General features: G+C 41.2%; 1 protein-coding gene across 1 annotated transcript in view; it reads left to right on the forward strand.

Moving 5' to 3' along the window:
- LOC126459358 (GTP-binding protein Rhes-like) overlaps positions 1-14843 on the forward strand; it is a 491970-nt gene that overhangs the window by 408638 nt on the left and 68489 nt on the right. The gene's annotated exons all lie outside the window — the stretch shown is intronic.

The raw sequence follows: 14843 nt of genomic DNA on the forward strand, positions 1-14843 counted from the left end.
GTAGATTCCGAAATGGCTGTTTATGCGGAAATAACGCACCATGAAGGACGTGTCCGAATGGGACGCAAATCGGTGGAATCGGTGGATATGACATACATATACAGACCACCAAATTGATAACGATTACAGGAACATTGGATGGTTTATTCAAGAGAAACTGCTTCACGTGAAGAGCAAGTCAATAACGATTTGCTCTACGTCTGGTCCTTATGCAAGCAGTTGGCTTGGCACTGATTGTCGGAGATATTGGATGTCGAACAAACCTGGAACCGATTCTTTATCAATACTTCATATCGATTTCAATCACAGGGTGATCATCTTCACCGCAAGACTAAATTATCTGGTCTCATAAAATTATGTACAAAATACAATTTCAAACGCAGGTGTTTATTGTGAAGAACATGCCAACTAGAACGTAATATTAAAACTGGATGTCCACCAACGAAGACAAACAGTAAAATCTCGCGTCCTATGCAGGCAGGCGTTATCTTGCTGAAATGTGATCCCACCAAAGAAAATGGTGCACCAGATCACCAATCCCAGTCTTCTTGATACATTAATTTACCAACAGCCGTATGATTTATAGAAGTTTATTTTATTCTATGTGCTGCTACCAGTTTCGGCATTACATTGATGCCATCTTCAGGCCCCTGTACAATGAGTAGAAGAAATGCACTAATAAAAAAAATTACAAAAGTATAGAACATACATTAACAATTTACAGGTATCATGTTAACTATGTAAGTGGCTCAAAGAGGTATATTGCATATCATTAAAACTATATGTAACATTAGGGCACATATGCTTCTGCCTATGTCATGCTGTTTCTAATAGTTTTCCCTGTTTTACTCAAATAACGCATGATATATGAACATATGTGTTCACTATTATTCATAAAACCGTAACACACAGTTGTAATAGGCTATGCAACACAACAGATGTACTGCATACATTCGTATGTCCAGTAGAAAAGCGGAAGAATTATTTTTTTTATAAAAATTAACTAATATAAATAACAATAAAATAAATTAAAATACAAGAAAATGTGACAACCACGTCATAATACATAGTTACTTATTTGTGGTCTAGGTCGTATTAAGCGTGGTACGACAAACAGCTGCCGCAATATTAACGATAAAAAGCATAAAAGAGTTTGGCTTAAAACCCAGTTGCATTCCCGAAGTAAACCAATGCAATCGTACTATAAAATCATCAAACACCTGGTCATCGTGGACACTTCGTTAGGACTCTTATGTAGGACAACTCCGCATTGTGCTGAGTGGATTAATGCAATACCAGTAGCTGCCTCATGTAGTCATGGTTACAAAGAAGTTTCTCAGTCTCTGTATATCAAGAAATGTCTATCTCCCTAGATACAAGTCCTATACAATTATGCAGGATTATACCAAGTGGAATCGATTGAATAAAGGAAAGAAAGAAAAAGAGAAATATAGGAGGCCGCCTATATGTATGAAGATAAATCTCAAAATTAAATGTATACAATCCTAAGACGAAGAGTACGACGTATAACCATGTCAAATCATTCTGAGGTTGAATTGGGGCAGCTGTAGTAGCATATGAGAAGACTATCCGGTTCCTAAGTTCATCATACAGTGTCATCATATTCTGTGTAATGACCTTAATGAGTCAGAAACTATCTGCATGGGTCGAAATGTCACGGTACCTAAAAACTGGTCAAAGTATTGACTAGTTAGAGTCAGACAATAACGGACTTATACCCATTAGCTGAGTGTCAGGAAATGCAATGTTGCATCAAGTATGAAATTTGGTTAAGTGGCAACTCAAGAGTGCAACGATAGTTGATTAGTACAGTAATCCAAGGGTTAGGAAATGATGTTGGACACATTTTGTAAGTTATGGCAGTGGACAACTTCCATTAGGGGGGAGGGGAATGTTGTATTGACCATAAGTGCCTTATATTGGCAAATATCAAAATAACATCTAAGTATAGTAGACAAAATTCCAAAGTAGAAAGTACAATCCTCAAGATCATCAGTACTCAAGAACTATAAGTATCTCATTTGAAGATGTATGGCAACATTGACCTAACAATATCTATGAGAATATAAGTAATTTTGTTGGTACATCACTGATGACCTGGACCAAAGTTGAAATATAAGTCACTGCCTATTTATGCATAGCGATATCATTAAATCTATATTGGGTAACACCTATAACGCTGTGTCTGCAGAACTGTTCATCCATCCTAGGTACCATCTAACCACATACTAACTGTGGTAAACACCCCCTTATAACTCAATTGTAGTAAGGTATTACGAATAACTAACAGGGGAATGTTATCAGAAGTTAATCTTCTACTCATTGTACAGAGGCCTGAAGATGGTATCAATGTAATGCCGAAACTGGTAGCAGCACATAGAAGATCATAAAATAAAATAAACTTCAACAAGTCATACGGCTGTTGGTAAATTATTGCATCAAGAAGTTCATGCCAGCCTTCGTCCCACGATCCATAATAGATCAACGAAGACCAATCCCAGTTGTCGGGCTTTATGGTGGGTGACAGTCAGTTGGTATCCCACCACTGTCAGGGGGTCTCAAGATGCGGTTTTGGGGCTCAATACGAAGGAAAACTCACCATTCTCCGGTCAATGACATTCCAGGCCGAAGACGTGTCTGGATGCGCCCTCGACATTGGTGGGATACTAATCTGATCGTTGTCCGCCATTTGAGTCGACAATCAGGGATGATGGTTGGGACGCCACTGTTCATAACAGGACGCCTTTGGTTGTCATCCGCGGCACTTTTACAGCGCTGCGGTACATCGTTGATAGTCTACACCCCATTTTGTTGCCCTTCACGAAAAGCCATATTGGGTTTATATTTCAGCAAGATAAAGCCCGCCCGCACACGGTAAGTGTTTCTACTGCTTGCCTCTGTGGTTGCTAAACCCTACCTTGGCCACCAAGGTCGCCCGATCTTCACCCAACTGAAAACGTTTCGAGCGTTATGGGGGGGACCATCGAAATACCTCGCGATTTGCACCGTATAACGCACCAGTTGGACAGATTTTGCCACGATGTCCCTGAGTGGATCATCAAACAACTGTTTCAAGCAACGCCAAACCGAATAACTACCCACATAAGGACTAGAGGTGGACCAACAGGTTACTGAATTGCTCTTTCTCTTGAATAAATCATCAAATTTTTCCGATATTGTTACCGTTTATCTGTCTGTATATGATCCATCGAGTTCCGTGCCATTTAGATAATTCCTTCATAGTGCCTCTTATTTTTCTTAGCGTGTACAGAATTTTACCTACGGGAAGGTTACTTAGAGACATATCTAGCTGTTACTGATTTCGGAAAAGCTTTTGACATTGTTAACAGAAACAAACTATGGGACATAGTGGCTGGAGCTGTATAACGTGTTCATCTTATTGAAGCTGTAAAAAGCTTAGACAAAGACAGAAAAATAATGATAAAAGTCGCCAATAATAACACTAAGAAATGATTACTAAAAAGGGACTCAAACTAGGTTGTAGCCTGTCACCAACCTCATTTAATGTTTATACAGCGTGGTCCATTGATCGTGACGGGGCCAAATATCTCACTAAATAAGTGTAGTACGTACAACACGAATATGTAATAAAAATGGGGGTTCCTCTTAAAAAAAACGCAGTTCATATCCGTTTGAACTATGGCAGCGCCATTTAGCGGGCCAACCATAGCGCCATCTGGTCTCCCCCTTCAAGCTAGACAAGTTTCGTTCAATGTAGTTTTTTCGTTTGGTGCTTATTTAGTGAGATATTTGGCCCGGTCACAATCAATGGACCACCCTGTATACATGATCTGATTCAGAACTGAACATAGTAAACCCAGGTATACAGATTAATGGAAATAAGTGTCACTATCCTTATGAATGGAGATGATGTAACAACTTTAGAAGAAAGTGGTAAGTTACAAAAACCATATATAACTTGTCTCTCTGGGAAAAGAGAATACAGGGTGTAACAAAATGTCCGGCACAAATTGGAGGACACATACTTCACACGCACACTAAGAAATTATGTGAATGGAAATGCTTTGTTTCCACGTTACAACTCATTTTCTCCAATTCTTTATCTGCTGGCTCCTTCACTATTTCTTATTAACTAAGCTTTATTTTCTATGGGTAATCAAATCCACTGGCAGTTGTCGTACTGGAAGTTCTCGGGAGTGAGCAGTTTTCTATCTAAAATAGACGCAGGCTTCACAAAGTACAGTCAATACAGCAGGGCACCGGATATTGTGAAACTCGTCTTTACAACTGAGTGGTGCCAGTTATCATAACTCTATTGCATATGCTGGAGTATTTTTTCAGCAGAAGTCAGTTCTCTTGCATCGCTCTAAGTTTTCAGGATAGTGATGGAAGCCGTGTTCTGTGAGATCGTGTAGGTGGGTCATGCTATGGACTAAGAGTGCTTTCAGTGATTTATCTGTCGCATGTTGTACTTTTAATCAACAAACCGCCAACGTGTAGCTCCAACTGTATCACGCTTTGAGGTCTACCTTGCTCATAGCAAGTTGCATCTATCACTTATTATTCATACATACAATACATCCAGTTTGTACCTGACCTTTGCAAATAGGACTGCAGCACCAGGATTTCCTGTGGGTATCCTATCTCCCCCCCCCCCCCCCCTTTATCTAAGAACAGTCGAACCACACATATATTCACATCAATCTGGAGAACCTAGGCTGGGCATATCATGACCCTCTATATTTGGCGGTGAAGGAGCTGAACCATCATATTTGACGTGTAGACATTTTTGGAAATCAACACCTCTCCCATTCTTAACTGTGCGTACTTTCCCAGAGCTTCCTGTTTCATTAGATAAGGATTGGTGCTGAAACACTTGTACCATGTGTGTGCAGTTGCCACCAGGAACTGGACCGCTACATAGAGTCATTCTTATTCGATACTGATTCCCACGGTCATGACACGATGGGAAAAAATCGTAAGACGAAAAAATAATTAATATAAATTAATGAAAATTCGGGAATACATTTGTCTGCTAACATATTAAAGTGATTAACATTGCAAAATCACAGGTTAATATGAGTGTGAGATAAGCCACTGTAAATGTGAAATTCTGGTACATTAATGACCTGTGTAACTACCAGAATGTTGAATGCAAACATGCAAATTGGCTTGCATTGCGTTGCACAGGTGTCAGGTGTCAGTTTTTGGAGATGGAGTTCCATGCCTGTTGTATCTGTTCGATCAATACAGGGAGAAACCAACTGTGATTCCGTAAGGAACGGTTGTGCAAAGCGACTGTACACTATAAGGAAGGAAGAGGTATACAGCAATTACCCGCAATCCCATTAATTTTTATTATTCTTGCAAAATCTAGATTTCGGCTGTAAATAGTCTTCTTCAGTGCATTTGAATCCGTTGAATTGTAACCCAGATTCATTGAAATGCCTATTTACAGCTGAATATAGATTTGCAAGAATAATAAAAACTAATGGGACTGCGATTGATTGCTGTGTGCCTCTCTTTCAATAAAGGAACGGTTAATGTTAATTGAGGATGACGCTGGAGTTGTCACCCGATGATGTCCCATATGTGCTTGATGGGGAAAGATTTGGTGATCGAGCATGTCAAGGCGACATGTCGACACTCCGCAGAGCACGTTGGTTGACAAGAGTGGTGTGTGAGCGTGTACTATCCTGGCAGAAAACACCCCCTGGAATGCTGTTCGTGAATGGCACCACAACAGGTCGAATCACCAAACTGAACTACAAATTTGAGGTCCAGTTGGGTAGGGTAACCACGAGAGTGCTCTGCTGTTACACTAAATTGCATCCCAGACAATAAAACCAAGTTTAGGTCCAGTGTGTCCATCACCCAAATATGTTTTTTTCCAGGTGCTCAAGTGGCCATCTTGAAACCAAAACACGGCCATCACTGGCATTGACGCAGAACCCGCTTCCATCAGAAAACATAACGGGTCTCCACTCTACCCTCCAAAAAGCTGTTGTTTGACACCACTGAAATGTCAAATGGCGGTAGTTTGGACTTAGTGGAATGCACACTATGGGCATCTTGGCTCGGAGCTATCATTGAAGTAACCGATTAGCAACAGTTGTGGCACTGTGGTACCAACTGATGCTCAAATTGCTGCTGTAGAAGCAGTACAGTGAGACAGAGCACATGCCTAACACGATAGTCTCCCCCCCCCCCCCCCCACCCCCGCAGTAGTCCCTGTGGTCATCCAGAGCCCAGTCTCCTTATGACCATACATTCTTGTGACAACCGCTGTCTACTGTCATTTAGAGTGGCTACTTTCCTGTTAAGTTTTCTGCAGGATCGCAGCAGCAAGATCCAGCCTCTTGTAGCTCTATTACATGACCTCTTCCAAACTCAGTGACATATGGGTGTGCGTGTTATTCTTAGCAGAAGTTAGTCTAAGTGATGTGAAATTCTAGGGACCGATGACCTCAGCAGTTTGGTCCCTTAGGAATTCATACACATTTGAACATTTTATTACACTCAGTGAATTCGGTCGTATTTATGGAATGATGTTATTTTATATAGGGGAAATAGGGGTATAATTGGGTATGGAGGTGAAACCAGGAACCCTCATTTTGGTCCTAAAACAATGAAGACAATCGGAAACCTCAGTACCGTCATGAGACTTGGTGGCGCCAGACGCGATGTTGTTGAGCAAAATGATTTAAGAGATGTTTGTCGTTCTGTATCTTACTTTGTGATATTTTGTGTCCAGTAAGGAACTTATACCGTCGTATTAAAAGCTGAAACAAGTAATTCAATGAATAATAATTATATCAGGTATTATGAACATATGTCACGTTAAACGGTTCTTCATCTTCTTTCTTATACAGGAGGAATTTTATAGATATGGTACAGCTGGGGAAAAGCGTGGTAGAAGCAGTGGGGTAAAACAGGAACTGTCTGACATTACCCCATGACTTCGTTACGTATTACTTATATGTGTGACGTAAGAAGTATATGCTTTTAACGGTACGCTATTTGTGTGTACACATTTTAATTTAATAATTGCATATTAATTTATGAATTATTTTTGTCACCATAATATGAGTAATTATCCCTTATTGAAGAGAAGTAATTTCATTTGAGATGGGACCATTAACTGCTTTATACTCTCAGGAAATTAACTGAGGACTTAGCAGCCATCCGGAAAGAGTGGCGATCCACTACCAAATAGCTCATTTGTTTGGACTTGCATGTACTGCAACAACAACAATGCAAAATGACCTATATCGATTTAGAAAGGCAGGTATTTTCCCGCTTGATGCAAATGCATCTGCCGAGGAGGACTTTGCGCTGTTAAATACAACAGAAAGAGTAATGCAAGATTCCCAGGAAACAAAAGTGTCAGTTATTGCTTGTTCTTCACATCCTGGCCCGTCGACTGATATGCAGATACAGTCTTCGTTCGCCGTATCACCAAAAAGTGTAAAGCCAGTTCATCACTACGAAAGACCATTCTCAACCAGATGAAGAGGAAAACGCGTCGTGATCGCGCAGTCTTCCTACGAAAATGAACTCATTGCCACAAAAGCGTCTTCCTAGCAGGTTAAAAAAATATTGAAGGATTCTTGGTCTAGAGCATAAAAAAGTCGAAAGAGTCTAAAGATGTGTGGGGAGAACAGCTATTCTGAAGATGAGAATGAAATGTCTTGTCTTCTTTAGAAAGAGATCTACTCATCAACAAGAAAATCACATGATTGAGTAATGTATTTAAAGTGTGAGGATTGGGCCCATAGGGATTGTATAGAGATGATGACATGTTTGATTATAGCTGTGTACCATGCATCAGACAGAAAACTTAAAATTTTCCGTTTCTACCCCGCACAGTACCTACTTTTACCCCGAGGTATGGGTAAACCGTATATTGCATAGTGGTGAGTTACTTTTAATATAATTTAAACTGTCAAAAATAAGGCCTCGTAATTTATATATGTTGGTAATGCCTTGTTTATCCTCCACTGAAATAAATTTGAAGTCCCAACAATGGAAACTGTCATTGACATATTGGTTTCTACATAACTACCAGATTATATCCCAGTTTCTCTTAATTATTGAGTGGTTTTTGTTTGTTTTCGAATTAAGAAGTTTGTCAATATACAAATTTGGCATATATTGGACTACCTGTTAGTTTTAGTGTTTATTACGAGCACGAAGAATGGACGTGTATCTACTGTATAAAATCATGGGTAATGATGCAAGATTTAAATTAAACCATTAATTTAGGATTCTTGGTATGTCTGATCATACGTAGGGTAAATTTTTCGGTTGAACATCTGCATGAGCGTCTTTACTCGAAAAAGGGTACGAGAGGCGTCTAGAACACCCACACCACATTACAAATAAAAAAGCATGTTATAGAACACTAATATCAAATTTTGGTGGTTTGATGGCACATAATAAATAAGGAAGTACTTAACATGATATTGTGACCCTTTTAATACATGAAATAAAAAATCATAAAGTACGTTATAATTTATCTGAGATTATAAAAAAAATTTTCTGTTTTACTGTGCTTAAACCGGAATTTCTTCTCATGAAAATACTATTTTACAAATAATTATCTATGTTTTTTGTGAATACTTTTTGTGCATTTGTTGCATGTTCCATCGCTTTTTCTGTCTGATCTATGTGGGCACACGGAACATCTTTTTGGTGACTTCCAGTTCTTTGTTGGCGACTAATGTCACAACTTGGCATGGCTTGCAGAAAATTCTTTTGGATGTTTGAGTTGTTAGAATTTGCCCTAATTTCTTGAGGACAATGCTCCTTTCTTCAGAGCTGCCTTCAGGGTAGTTGGCTGTTACTGTCAAAATAAACATAGTATTTATGGGTACTATGTGCATTACAGATGTCCACACGTCAAAAGGCCACCTTCTTGATGGTCTCTGGCTACCGTTCAGGAAAATCACTTCCTTATTTAATTTTGTTGTTGAGTAAAACTTCTCTGGCTTCATTTTGTGTCAACTGTGGCACTGTGGAGCAGAGAACTGAGCTGTATGGAATTTTTGTTCTTTTTGGGGATATAGCCTTTAGTTGTAAAACTGTCATCAGGATCATATGATGAAGATAAAATATCTCTGGGTCCGGAAGCCTTCATTAATGGCGCGATTTTCTTGTTTTCTTGGTTCGATTACTGTAATCTTTTCGTACAATAGTTCTTCATATAATGGAACACTCGTGAAAAAATTAACCGTAGTAGAATTTGTTGGGGTTTCTCCAATTGTGTATATACTATAGCAAAAGCAACACAGGTTTATTTTGTTATGTCTGGTAGTGGTCCAAAAATGTATTCATCATCTCAGATGTAATATCTGCCAATTTTTTCTTGATACTAGCAAAGCGCCTACCATCTAAGTTAGTACAATGCTTGATCTCCTCTAACATTCCTGGCGAGGTAAAATAATCCCATGCATTATTAGAGTGACAGTTACACTACCAGCTACTGATTCAGGTCCAATTTCCATGATACTGTGTACTCGAAGTGAGTTGCGTGGCGGTGGTGTTTTATTACACTGAGTTCCACCCAAATCAATAAAGAAATCATTGCTTCTGTAGCCTGCCTTCCCTTTGACGACTAGAAGGCACGGATTCAATGTCTTCGGGGCCACAGGTGCGTCACTATCATCTTCGTGATCAAAAAGAGCTTCAATTTCAAGACTTATTATTTAAAAATATAGATTAATTGTGCTGATTTCAGACGAAGTTCTTTTTTCTTCTGACAGGTGATTTGGGATACATGCTATAAGTAAAGGACAGAAATATGTTGCATAATTATTCTGTCCGTGAAACTGAACTTATGCTCACCTGAAGCAGTTTTGCCGTAAAGAAATAAACTTACATTCCAAACGAACATTCAGTTGCAGCTTCTGCAGTATATCTGACTTTTGCACATTGAGTGTACGAGTACCAACGGTTAACTGTTGTAAGTAATCTTGCCAGTGTAATGTGCCATTCAGACTAATAACAGACTATTCGAAAGATGGTTCAAATGGTTCAAATGGCTCTGAGCACTATGGGACTTAACTACTGAGGTCATCAGTCTCCTCGAACATAGAACTACTTAAACCTAACTAGCTGAAGGACATCACACACATTCATGCCCGAGGTAGGATTCGAACCTGCGACCGTAGCGGTCGCGCGGTTCCAGACAATAGCGCCTAGAACCGCTAGGCCACACTGGCCGGCATTCGAAAGATGATTTGTTAGCAAGGGGTCTGAACACTGTAATGCATTAGATGTGAAAAACTACAAAACTAATAAAGAAAATTGATTAATTGGACTTGCATCAAATAATGTTTTCCCTAAACGAAGTCGACTGCATTCCCAAATATTATACAACACATGAACTAAAATAAACAATTTTTAATACATTTTAATGGTGAAATGGAAAGAATCTGGGTCCAGAAGACCGCTGTTATGCAACTTGTGGTTAAAGTGAGTACTGGGACTCAAAAATGGGTCTGAGCACTATGGGAATTAATATCTGAGGTCATCAGTCCCCTATAACTTAGAACTACTTAAACCGAATTTACTTACGGACATCACACACTTCCATGCCCGAGGCAGGATTCGAACCTGCGACGGTAGCAGTAGCGCGGTTCCAGACTGAAGCACCTAGAGCCGCTCGTCCACAGCGGCCGGCGGTACTGGGACTATCCGTTGCTTATTACAATGTACAAAAAAAGTGAACAATTCTCGAAATCGTATCTCATTTTGTTACTTTATGCATATAAATATTAAGAACTGTCCGTGTTTGTATCGACACTACCCGCAATCCGTAAAAGAACACATATCTCGGTATCGTCTTTGGAAACTGATCATTGGTCGCAGGGAATGATTTGACTGTTTAAACTTTATTCCTCAGACTGAAGGTACTATACACACTAATCACAGTAAATACGAACTGCATGCAACGAACAATCGCTTTGTTAGCGTAACTAAGCTCAAGGTATGAGTCAAATATCTGCAGGCTCTGCTTTCTTATTGAATGTCCTCTCGGTTGTGCGACTGGATTCGTGATTTCCTGTCTGAGAGTTCACAGCTCGTAGCAATTGGCGGAAAGTCATCAAGTACAACAGAAGTGATTGCTGGTGTTTCCCAATGCAATGTTAGAGGCCCTCTGCTCTTTTAAGTTGTTTGCAGATGTTGTGCTCGTTTAACGTATAGTAAACAAAAGATCAAAACTAATTTCAGAACTATTTAGATATCTGTTTGGCGCGAAAATTAGCAATTGTTTCTAAATACTGAAAAGTATGAGGCCATCCATATGAGTGCTAAAAGGAATCCGTTAAACTTTGGTTAGACGATAAATCAATCAAATCTGAAAGGCGCAAATTCAACTACATGCCTAGTAATTACCATTACGAATACCTAGTAAACAAAAGATTAAAACTAATTGCAAAACGATTTAGATATCTGTTTGGCGCGAAAATTAGCAATTGACCCTAAGTAATGAAAAGTGTGAAGCCATACAAATGAGTGCTAAAAGGAATCCGTTAAACTTTGGTTACACGATAAATTAATCAAATCTTAAGGACGCAAATCAACTACATACCTAGTAATTACCATTACTAACAACTTAAATTGGAAAGAACACACAGAAAATGTTGTGGGGAAGGCGAACCAAAGACTGCGTGCTATCGGCAGAACGACTATAAGATACAACTGATCTACTAAAGTGACTACCTATTCTAGTGCTGTGCTGTATGGGATCCTGACCAAGGAGGATTAACGGGGTACATCGAGAAAATTCAAAGAAGGACAGCACGTTTTGTATTATCGAGAAATAGGGGTGAGGGGGTCACAGCCATGATACAGGACTTGGGCTGGAAATCATTAAAACAAAGGAGGTTTTCGTTACGGGGAGATCTTCTCACGAAATATCAATCACCAACTTCCTCCTCCGAATGCGAAAATATTTCGTTGAAGCCGACCTACACAGGGGAAACGATCATCATACACTACTGGCCATTAAAATCGCTACACCACGAAGATGACGTGCTACAGACGCGAAATTTAACCGACAGAAAGAAGATGCTGTGATTTGGAAATGATTAGCTTTTTAGAGCATTCACACAAGGTTGGCACCGGTGGCGACACCTACAACGTGCTGACATGAGGAAAGTTTCCAACCAATTTCTCATGCACAAACAGCAGTTGACCGGCGTTGCCTCGTGAACCGTTGTTGTGATGCCTCGTATAAGGAGGAGAAATGCGTACCATCACGATTCCGACTCTGTTAGCAGAATATGGAATCGGTGGGATCAGGAGGGTAATACGGAACGCCGTGCTGGATAATAACGGCCTCGTATCACTAGCAGTCGAAATGACAGGCATCTTACCCGCATGGCTGTAACGGATCGTGCAGCCACGTCTCGATCCCTGAGTCAACAGATGGGGACGTTTGCAAGACAACAACCATCTGCATGAACAGTTTGACGACGTTTGCAGCAGCATGGACTATCAGCTCGGAGACCATGGCTGCTGTTCCCCTTGACGTTGCATCACAGACAGGAGCGCCTGCAATGGTGTACTCAACGACGAACCTGCGTGCACGAATGGCAAAACGTCATTTTTTCGGATGAATCCAGGTTCTGTTTACAGCATCATGATGATCGCATCCGTGTTTGGCGACATGGCGGTGAACGCACATTGGAAGAGTGTATTCGTCATCGCCATACTGGCAAGCACCTGACGTGATGGTATGGGGTGCCATTGGTTACACGTCTCGGTCACCTCTTGTTCGCAGTGACGGCACTTTGAACAGTGGACGTTACATTTCAGATGTGTTATGACCCGTGGCTCTACCGTTCATTCGATCCCTGCGAAACCATACATTTCAGCAGGATAATGCACGCCCGCATGTTGCAGGTCCTGTATGGATACGGAAAATGTTGAGTGCTGCCCTGGCCAGCACATTCTCCAGGTCTCTCACCAATTGAAAACGTCTGGTCAATGGTGGCCGAGCAACTGGCTCGTAACAATACCCCAGTGAGTACTCCTGATGAACTGTGGTATCGTGTTGAAGATGCATGGGCAGCTGTACCAGTACACGTCATCCAAGCTCTGTTTGACTCAATGCCCAGGCGTATCAAAGCCGTTATTCCAGGCAGAGGTGGTTGTTCTGGGTACTGATTTCTCAGGATCCAGCAACCAAAATTGCTTGAAAATGTAATCACATGTCAGTTCTAGTATAATATATTTGTCTGTTGAAGACCCGTTTATGTTTGACTCAATGCCCAGGCGTATCTAGCCCGTTATTCCAGGCAGAGGTGGTTGTTCTGGGTACTGATTTCTCAGGATCTATGTACCAAAATTGCGTGAAAATGTAATCACATGTCAGTTCTAGTATAATATATTTGTCCGTTGAATACCCGTTTATCTCTGCATTTCTTCTTGGTGTAGCAATTTTAATGGCCAGTAGTGTAATAAAACAAGGGAAATGAGAGTCCGCACGGAAAGATATAGGTGTTCGTTAGCTACCACACGCTGTTCGAGATTGGAAAATTAGTGTGAAGGTTGTTAGATGAACATTCTGTCAACCACTTAAATGTGATATGGAGAGTAGCCATGTAGATGTAGAGATGTAGATGTAGAGATGTAGATGTAGGAGGAGTAATCGGCTGCTTAGAATCCTATCGCGTCGCTTCTCAGATCAGCGGTCGTGAAGTTGGAACAGCGGCAATGGGGTTCTCATCGTAAGTAGTCGTCGGCGAGCTGTGTGCGGCCCGCTCCCCTGGTGTTTCGCTGCCGCCTGCGGCTGACGTGCGCCGGCAGAGCGGCGCCCAGTTCGCAGCCCCCTACTACCCTTAATTACCAGCGAGGGCGTGTCCGACAGGGGCTACGCTGCGATCCAGCCTTCCGCGTCCCATTCCCCTGTCGGCCCCCTAATCCGCCAAACTTCCGTAGACACTCTTTGCCGTAGCGGGGTAACTTTCCCGTGGCAACTTTGTCGCAGTATTGGGTAGATCACAAAAGCCTGCGCCTCGCCCACTGCTCTCGTCCCTGCAGGGCTCACGTTACTGACGGCGCACGCCGACAAGATTCCGTAACAGAAATAATGTCAACCTGACGCAGAAGTGCTAACATCTGGGGGAATTTAATATATTTAGGAATTATTAACAGGAAATACAGCGCACGCACTTATTAGGGCTCGTCTCTTACTACAGTAGCCGGCCGCAGTGACCGAGCGGATCTAGGTGCTTCAGTCTGGAACCGCGGGACCACTGCGGTCGCAGGTTCGAATCCCGCCTCGGGCATGAATGTGTGTGATGTCCTTAGGTTAGTTAGGTTTAACTAGTTCTAAGTTCTAGGGCACTGATAACCTCAGATGTTAAGTCCGATGGTGCTCAGAGCCATTTGAACCATTTTTTTCTTACTACAGTAGAAGTCCGATATACCGCGATCCGATGAACCGAACAGTCGGATATAACGCGGCTTAAAGTATGTCTCCCATTATATCATGATATATCATTTATGAGTGATTTTTGCACTCTCAGTCTACTTTATGTACTTGAGAAAAATCGCATTAAAGTCGGAATGTACTCTTTCTGCAGTGTACATCTACATCTACATCCATACTCCGCAAGCCACCTGACGGTGTATGGCGGAGGGTACCCTGAGTACCTCTATCGGTTCTCCCTTCTATTCCAGTCTCGTATTGTTCGTGGAAAGAAGGATTGTCGGTATGCTTCTGTGTGGGCTCTAATCTCTCTGATTTTATCCTCATGGTCTCTTCGCGAGATATACGTAGGAAGGAACAATATACTGCTTGACTCTTCGGTGAAGGTATGTACTCG

This window comes from Schistocerca serialis, chromosome 1 (assembly GCF_023864345.2).
Source record: "Schistocerca serialis cubense isolate TAMUIC-IGC-003099 chromosome 1, iqSchSeri2.2, whole genome shotgun sequence".
NCBI classification, from domain to species: domain Eukaryota; kingdom Metazoa; phylum Arthropoda; class Insecta; order Orthoptera; family Acrididae; genus Schistocerca; species Schistocerca serialis.